Below are 7,310 nucleotides of genomic sequence, written 5' to 3' on the forward strand. Positions count from 1 at the left end.
TGTAATACTTTTAATAATAACAGTTATGGTATAACAACAGCAACAATAACACAAAGTTAATCATAGTTCTTGACGCACTCGTATCACTCATACCCGATTTTCTTCATCCCTGTATTCCGCCAGGAATGTTTTTTTTGTATTTAAATTTGAACAAGTGAATAGATGGACATCGTTTGATCTTGTCTTGCAAACCGTTCCAGGGCTTTACTCCACACACAGACACACACATACTTCTCCTGGTGGTTCTCACCTTTGGGATCATGAATTCACTACAGCCCCTTAAGTTATAATTTCCTTCTTTTCGAATGAACAATTTATGGATGTTTTTTGGCACTATGTTTTTGTTGACCTTAAATAGCAGCTGTGCAGTGAACAACCTTACTAAATCATCCAATTTTAATATTTAGGACCGCAGGAATAGACTATTAGTATGATCTCGATATCCTACCCTGTGTATAGTTCTAATTGCACATTTATGGAGGATAAAAAGGGGCTGTAGTGAACTTTTGTAATTATTGCCCCAGACTTCTGCACAATATGTTGAGTATGGCAGAACTAGAGAACAACATAATAAATAAAATGCATTCTAGTTTAAAATGAATTTGGCTTTATTAATTATTGAAATGCTTTTAGATACTTTAGTTTGTATGTGCCTGATGTGTGTTTTCCAGTTTAATTTATTGTCTATTATGACCCCTAAAAACTTAATTTCTGATACAGCTTCTATTGCAGCACCATCCATTTTTACTTCTAAATCTTGATTTGCCCTGCGATTACCAAAGAATATTACTTTGGTTTTATTCAAATTTAATGATAATTTATTTATATCCATCCTTACTTTTAGGTTAATTAGTTCACGATTAATACATGCTACCAAACCAATATAGTTATCATTTGAATAGAACATGTTAGTGTCGTCTGCAAATATTACTATTTTCAATAGTTTTGAAACATTAAAAATATTGTTGATATATAAATTAAATAATTTTGGACCCAGGATAGAACCCTGTGGTACTCCACAACAGATGTCCAAGTATTCAGATGACAACTCTCCCATTTGTATTTATTGCTACCTCCCCGTCAAATAACTTTGAATCCATTGCAAAGCCACCCCCCTGATGCCATAGCTTTCCAGTTTTTTTAATAGTATATTATGATTAATGGTATCAAATGCTTGTTTTAAGTCAATAAATACCCCGACTGCGTATCTCTTTTTTCCTATGCTATGGGTGATTTCTTCTACTGCATCAATAATAGCCAAAATACCCATTTTGGAGAAAGAGAGACTGCAGTTGCCAAATCACGTTTTAGAATTTGGGAACACCTTTAAGGATACTTTAAACAATGCAATCCACCTTTAAGAGTGCACATAGGCAAATTTGCATGGATATAGGACTAGATGGTCTCTGTAGTGAGCTTCCTGTCTTGGATCGAATCTTCCTTTGGGCAGGATCCGTCAATGATCCATCAGCAATGGGACAGCTTCCAGAACTGTCCCCCATCAATTTCTACCTAAGCACTCCCACCTCAGCAAGCTGTTTCGTAGCGTGTAGCCCTCACAAGCGTGCCCTCATCTATGATTGAAGACGAGGAAGTGCCATGGAGTGAGCCAGAACAGTCTTGGGGAACAGATGGATGCCCTCATTAAAGCAGATTTGCGTTGTCTCACCAAAAAAGAGAGGAAGAGAGGAGGAGAAAAAGACATGCCGGTTAATTAGCTTGTGAGGACAAAAAGTTGCTTGGAGGGCAGGAGGTTGAGTAGATAGGGAATAAAGAGAGACAAAAAGGCTTCCAGGGCTGGCTGGAACAAGGCTACGGCGCTCATAAACTGGAGCGCAGGAGTACAACAATACTGAAAATGCTCCTGCGACACACTCTTGTTGAAAATTAAGCAATTGCTCAGTTTACAGTGGGGTTCTCCAACTCAATAAATGTAAGATTGTGCCTAAAATTATTGACCTGTTGCCCACTGTTATGCGCTACAGGTCCCTGAAAACTAGGACAACCAGGCTCAGAGACAGCTTTTTCTCTATGGACATCACCACACTAAACAAACGCACAAAACTGTGAAAACATATCTTGTGACTAGGTTCTGTGAAAAAAATATATACTATTGCACAAAACTTTGACTATATATATATATATATATATATATATATATATATATATATATACCTTGTGAATTAAATTGCTTTTTTTAAAATTGCTGCTGCTAAATGTTATTGCACTTATTTTCATTGCACTATTGTTACAATTCACTATTTCTTTTCATTGCATTATCATTACCACTTATGCCAGTTACCGAGACCAATTCTTCTGAGCTCTATGTTGTAATTATTTTCTTTTCTGCTTATTTATTCTTATAGTCTTTAGTCTTTGATCCTTTTTCTCTTCAAGGTCTTTATTACACGTTTTACCCTGCAGTCTCATGTCTAATCTGCATACAATGTTTTACAACATTTATATCTATGACAATAAAAACAAATCTATTCTATTTTATTCCCCAAAGATGTAGCCCGACCCAAGCCCACGGGTACTAAAGCCCGACCCAGCCCGAGCTCAACCAATTAACTTAATTTGCAGGACAAGCCCGATGCAAACCAGAAATGTAATGTATTATTTGTGAGGACTTGGGATGAGGAGAGGTGATATATGATAACAAATTTTATATATATATATATATATATATATATATATATATATATATATATATATATTTTGGTTTGAACAAATTTATTGACACTAAAAACAGAAAACAATCATGACAATCTCAACAGCATTTAAGCACATTCACAATATTATATTCCAATATTACGTTTTTAACAGCAAACACAAAGTGAGGTTTGAACAAACCTTCTCGAAAATCAAACATATTCACAATTTCATTATATAACATCTTTGTTAGTGTCAATAGATCCGTCCAGGCCAAAGTCGATTGTCCTCGGTCTGAACAAATGCACTGACACCAACAGCAGCAAAACACAGCCATCAAGCATATTCACAATTTTTTTATATTTGACAATATGACGTGACGATATGACGTTTTAACAGTGGGAAGAGATTTGGCCATATCCGTCATTATGGAGTGGCTCGAATGAAAACCGTAACGATGGGGTAGCCATTTTAATAAACAACCCTCAACTCATCATAAAGGGGAGTACTGTGATGAGAGACGGACGCGCAATCTTAGCAAGACTTTCTATGTTGTCTGACATCATTTCATTGTCTTTGTTGTCTTTGTTAACTGCCTTCCTAGCTTTCAATTTTTTTAGCAAACGAATTTGGGCAGTTTCTAAAGAGGTGATTCGTTTCTCCACAGAGATTGCATTTTCTGCTATTGATACATTCCTCAAAGGAATGTCCAATTGTTCTGCACTTTCCACAAAAAATTCGATCACATACCTCAGCCAGATGCCCATGCTCACCACATTTGCGACAGAGTTTCGGTTGCCCTTGATAGTGGATAAAGCCACGGTTTTCCCCCAGGAATATAGTCGACGGGATTTGTTTCAGTCCCTGAAAGCCCTGAGGATCTTGCCGTAGTTGGACTGGTACCCTCCAGGCACCAGTCCAATAGCCTTTCTCACACCTCACCTTCATAGCCTGGCCTTTTACTGAGCAGTATCTACTCAACCAATAACAGACGTCATCAGCACTGATTATTTCACTAAACATTCTAACAACGACAATCTTGTTAGCATTATCAGTCAGCTTCTCCACTGTAAATCCTGAAAACTGGGACCTCACTCCCTCAAAGCGATTCCAAAACTCTTGATAAAGAGCTGCCGTTTCAAAACTCACATCAAAGCCTTTGCCAGAAGTCATTTTTATGACAGCATGTACCTCCTCCTTTTTAAACTTCAGAATCTTTTCAACAAACTTGTTAATAAAATCCGTCCTTAACATTCCCTCCGAAATTGCCACAACATCTTTGAGCAAGAATCTCACGCAGTTACGTCTCCGCCCGCCGGTATAATGCCCGGCCATGGCAGGACTCGGCTGCTTTACTTCTAACTATGTTAAAATGGTTAGAATTGTAAAGTTAATAATTAACAATACTCTTAAAACCGACGCTAATGACAGTATAAACGCATAGAACGAGCAGTGCTAACCTGATGCGTCCACCATCAACCGCAGCTTAAAGGCCAAGAATATGAGATGAGATATATATATATATATATGGTATATATATATGGTGGTATATATATATATATATATATATATATATATACATATATATATATACCACCATATATATATATATATACATATATACCACCATATATATATATATATATACCATATATATTATATATATGAAATGAATGAAATGATCTGCATTTATATAGCGCTTTTCCATCAATGACTTCCCAAAGCGCTTCACATTTCACAATGGCGGCCTTGTATTGCATCCATGTAAGACGCTAACCTGCTTATTGGAGGTATTAGGGGTTCAGTGTCTCACCCAAGGACACTTCGACATGTAACACGGACAAGCCGGGATTCGAACTGGAATCCCTTGATCCTAAGACGAGCACTCTACCTCCTGAGCTACTGCCGCCCCTATATATATATATATATATATATATATATATATATATATATATATACATATATATACCACAGCGGGGCAGCACGGGGAGCAGTGTTTAGCGCATGTGCGGCACAGTTCATGTCATGGGTTCAAATCCAGCTCCAGACTTCCTGTGCGGAGTTTTGCATTTCAGGTGAATTGTCCGGTCCAAATTGTCCCTAGGTGTGAATGAGCGAGTGAGTTGTCTGTCCTCGTGTGTCCTGCGATTGGCTGGCAACCAGTTCAGGGTGTCCCCTGCCCACTGCCCGATGATTGCTGGGATGGGCTCCAGAACCCCTGCGACCCTACTGAGGATAAGCGGTGCAGCCATGCTGGATGGATATTCTGTGCTTCTGAACGTTGAAGGATGAGCCTAGAAGCCTAAGAAGTTGATGAGATGAGATGAGATGAGATATACCACAGCCATATCCCCTTAGTGGGGGGTGGCTAGAGTCATTTCTGACTCTTTTTGAGAGATTGATTCAGAGGAGGGGATTCCCAGCCCCCTCGCTCAACCCAACTGCGGTGTTGGGAGTCATTAGGTGACCAAACCCCCCAATTCCAACCCCAAATGCTGAACGCTAAGCAGGAAGGCAACGGGTACCAATGTTTAAGTCTTAGGTATGACTCGGCCGAGGCTTCAACGACAACCTCCCAGTCTTGGGGCGGGCGCCGTACCCCCAAGGCCACCAGATGCCCTTGGATAACAAATTAAAGCCTGTCTTTTGAAATGAAATCTCAACAAGACAGTTTTTCATATTTCTGTGTCTGCAAAAGCCAACAGTTATCTCCCGTTAGCAGCTCACATTGTATTTTGGCTGGCTAGTCTGCCATGTCCTTTGTTTTATTCCCGGCACACCAACAAATTTTCATCTTTGACGTATTTTCTAAGAGTTGACAGGAACATTTTGAGGTCGTCGTTAATTTTGACAGGTTGAAAATTGGGCCATAAACCACAGCAGCAGTAAGTTCACAAGAATCTAGCACGGCCCTTTAAGAGAGTAAGAGAGAGCGACAGAGAGAAAAGAAGAACAATGACAGGTGGATAATAGACAGGGAGGAGTTCTATGAATTGACATTGCAAGAATTTAGGAAAGTGTGTGTTGTGATGAGGCGACTTCTGTTTTTGTTTTGTTTTTTGCGGACCATGGTCTCTAATGGCCAAAATGACTTGCGGTGTCGAAACACCTCTTAGCACTGCACACTCTTAGTATACATTTAAAAAAACATATTTATTCAAAAAAAAAATCAGTGAGAGAGACGCTTAACCCGAATGTATTGATTGAAATTTTAGGCCTAACCCGTCGGGTCAGGCTCTAACGGTCTTAAGATCTTATGTCTGAAGTCAATTGACTTGGGGCTGCGTGAAAAAAATCTGATAAAAACTTCTACTATTTTTGAATATTCTTTAAATAAATACTGCACAAAAAGATTAAAAAAAAAGAGGATTCATTCTATAAGTAAAAAAAATATTCCATAATCTACTAGGGCTGCACTTGAAGGTACAGTGTGTTTTAACAGTGCTTCCTAGTGGTAGAAAAATGTAGTTAATTAAAAAATATTGATTAGCATGGTTAGAAAAAATACACAAACCATAATTTTTTTATTAAAAATACTTGTAGTTTGAGAATTTATTCTTATTTTACATAAAATGAGCTTCACCTAGAGGGAGATGACCTTTATGTATGCCATCTTGCTGCTATGGGTACCTGAAAAACAGACACCCTAGCAAAGGCTGCGCAAAAGGTGAGTTAAATGTTGTGGTTTGGTCGCTTTGAGTGTCTGTAGTTTGTATTCTTCCTTGTGCCTCCCTCCCCCCATAATACAGCTAGATGATTTAATTATTGTGAAAAGTGTTTTGACTTTTAAGAGGACGGTACCAAAATAAGCGCCGGCTTTTTTTCTGTCCGCCCTCTTTTTCCTTCTTGTTTTCCATCTTTGTTAATATGTTAATTTTGAAATCATTCAAGAAAAAAAATGTCAATAGAAAAATACCCAAATGCGAAGGGTTATATTGCACAACTAGACAATTCCCGCGGCTATTGTAAGAGTTGTGATTGATCAGGCAGATGTTGGTAGAGAACCGGTAGCGTTGGGTTAGCATTATGAGTTAGCATATAGTTTTTAACTGAGAGAGAGGTATAAGTTAATTTTTTTTTTAAACTTGGTTCTGTGGGGGGACTCACATTAGCATAATTTTTAAACATGAAGTCGTTTATTGCCATTACCAAAATACTTTAGCACGAATAAGTTAGCGTTTAGCCATTAACATCACTTTTTAGTCTGTTCCCATTAGCATAACTCATGAACATGTATCCATTAGCATAATTTGTAAATATGAAGTCGTTAGCATGTAGTCATTAGCAAAATTTTTCAGCATGAAGCAGTTAGCGTTTAGACGTTAGCATCACTTTTTAGCATGCATCCATTAGCATAACTTATTACCATGAGTCCATTAGCATAATTTGTAAAAATGAAGTTGTTAAAATATTGCCATTACCAAAACATTTTAGCATGAAAAAGTTAGCATTTAGCCGTTAGCATTACTATATAGCATTTAGCCATTAGCATAACTCATTAATATGAGGCCTTTAGCATAAATTGTAAATATGAAGTCATTAAAATATTGCCATTATCAAATTTTTTTGCATGAAGAAGTTAGCATTGCCGACAGTGTTTACAGCTAGCTCGCGCTAATACTTGGGATGGCTGTGCCAGCCCAACTCGTCACCAACAG

This window comes from Urocampus carinirostris, chromosome 6 (assembly GCF_059441175.1).
Source record: "Urocampus carinirostris isolate Australia breed hairy pipefish chromosome 6, RoL_Ucar_1.0, whole genome shotgun sequence".
NCBI classification, from domain to species: domain Eukaryota; kingdom Metazoa; phylum Chordata; class Actinopteri; order Syngnathiformes; family Syngnathidae; genus Urocampus; species Urocampus carinirostris.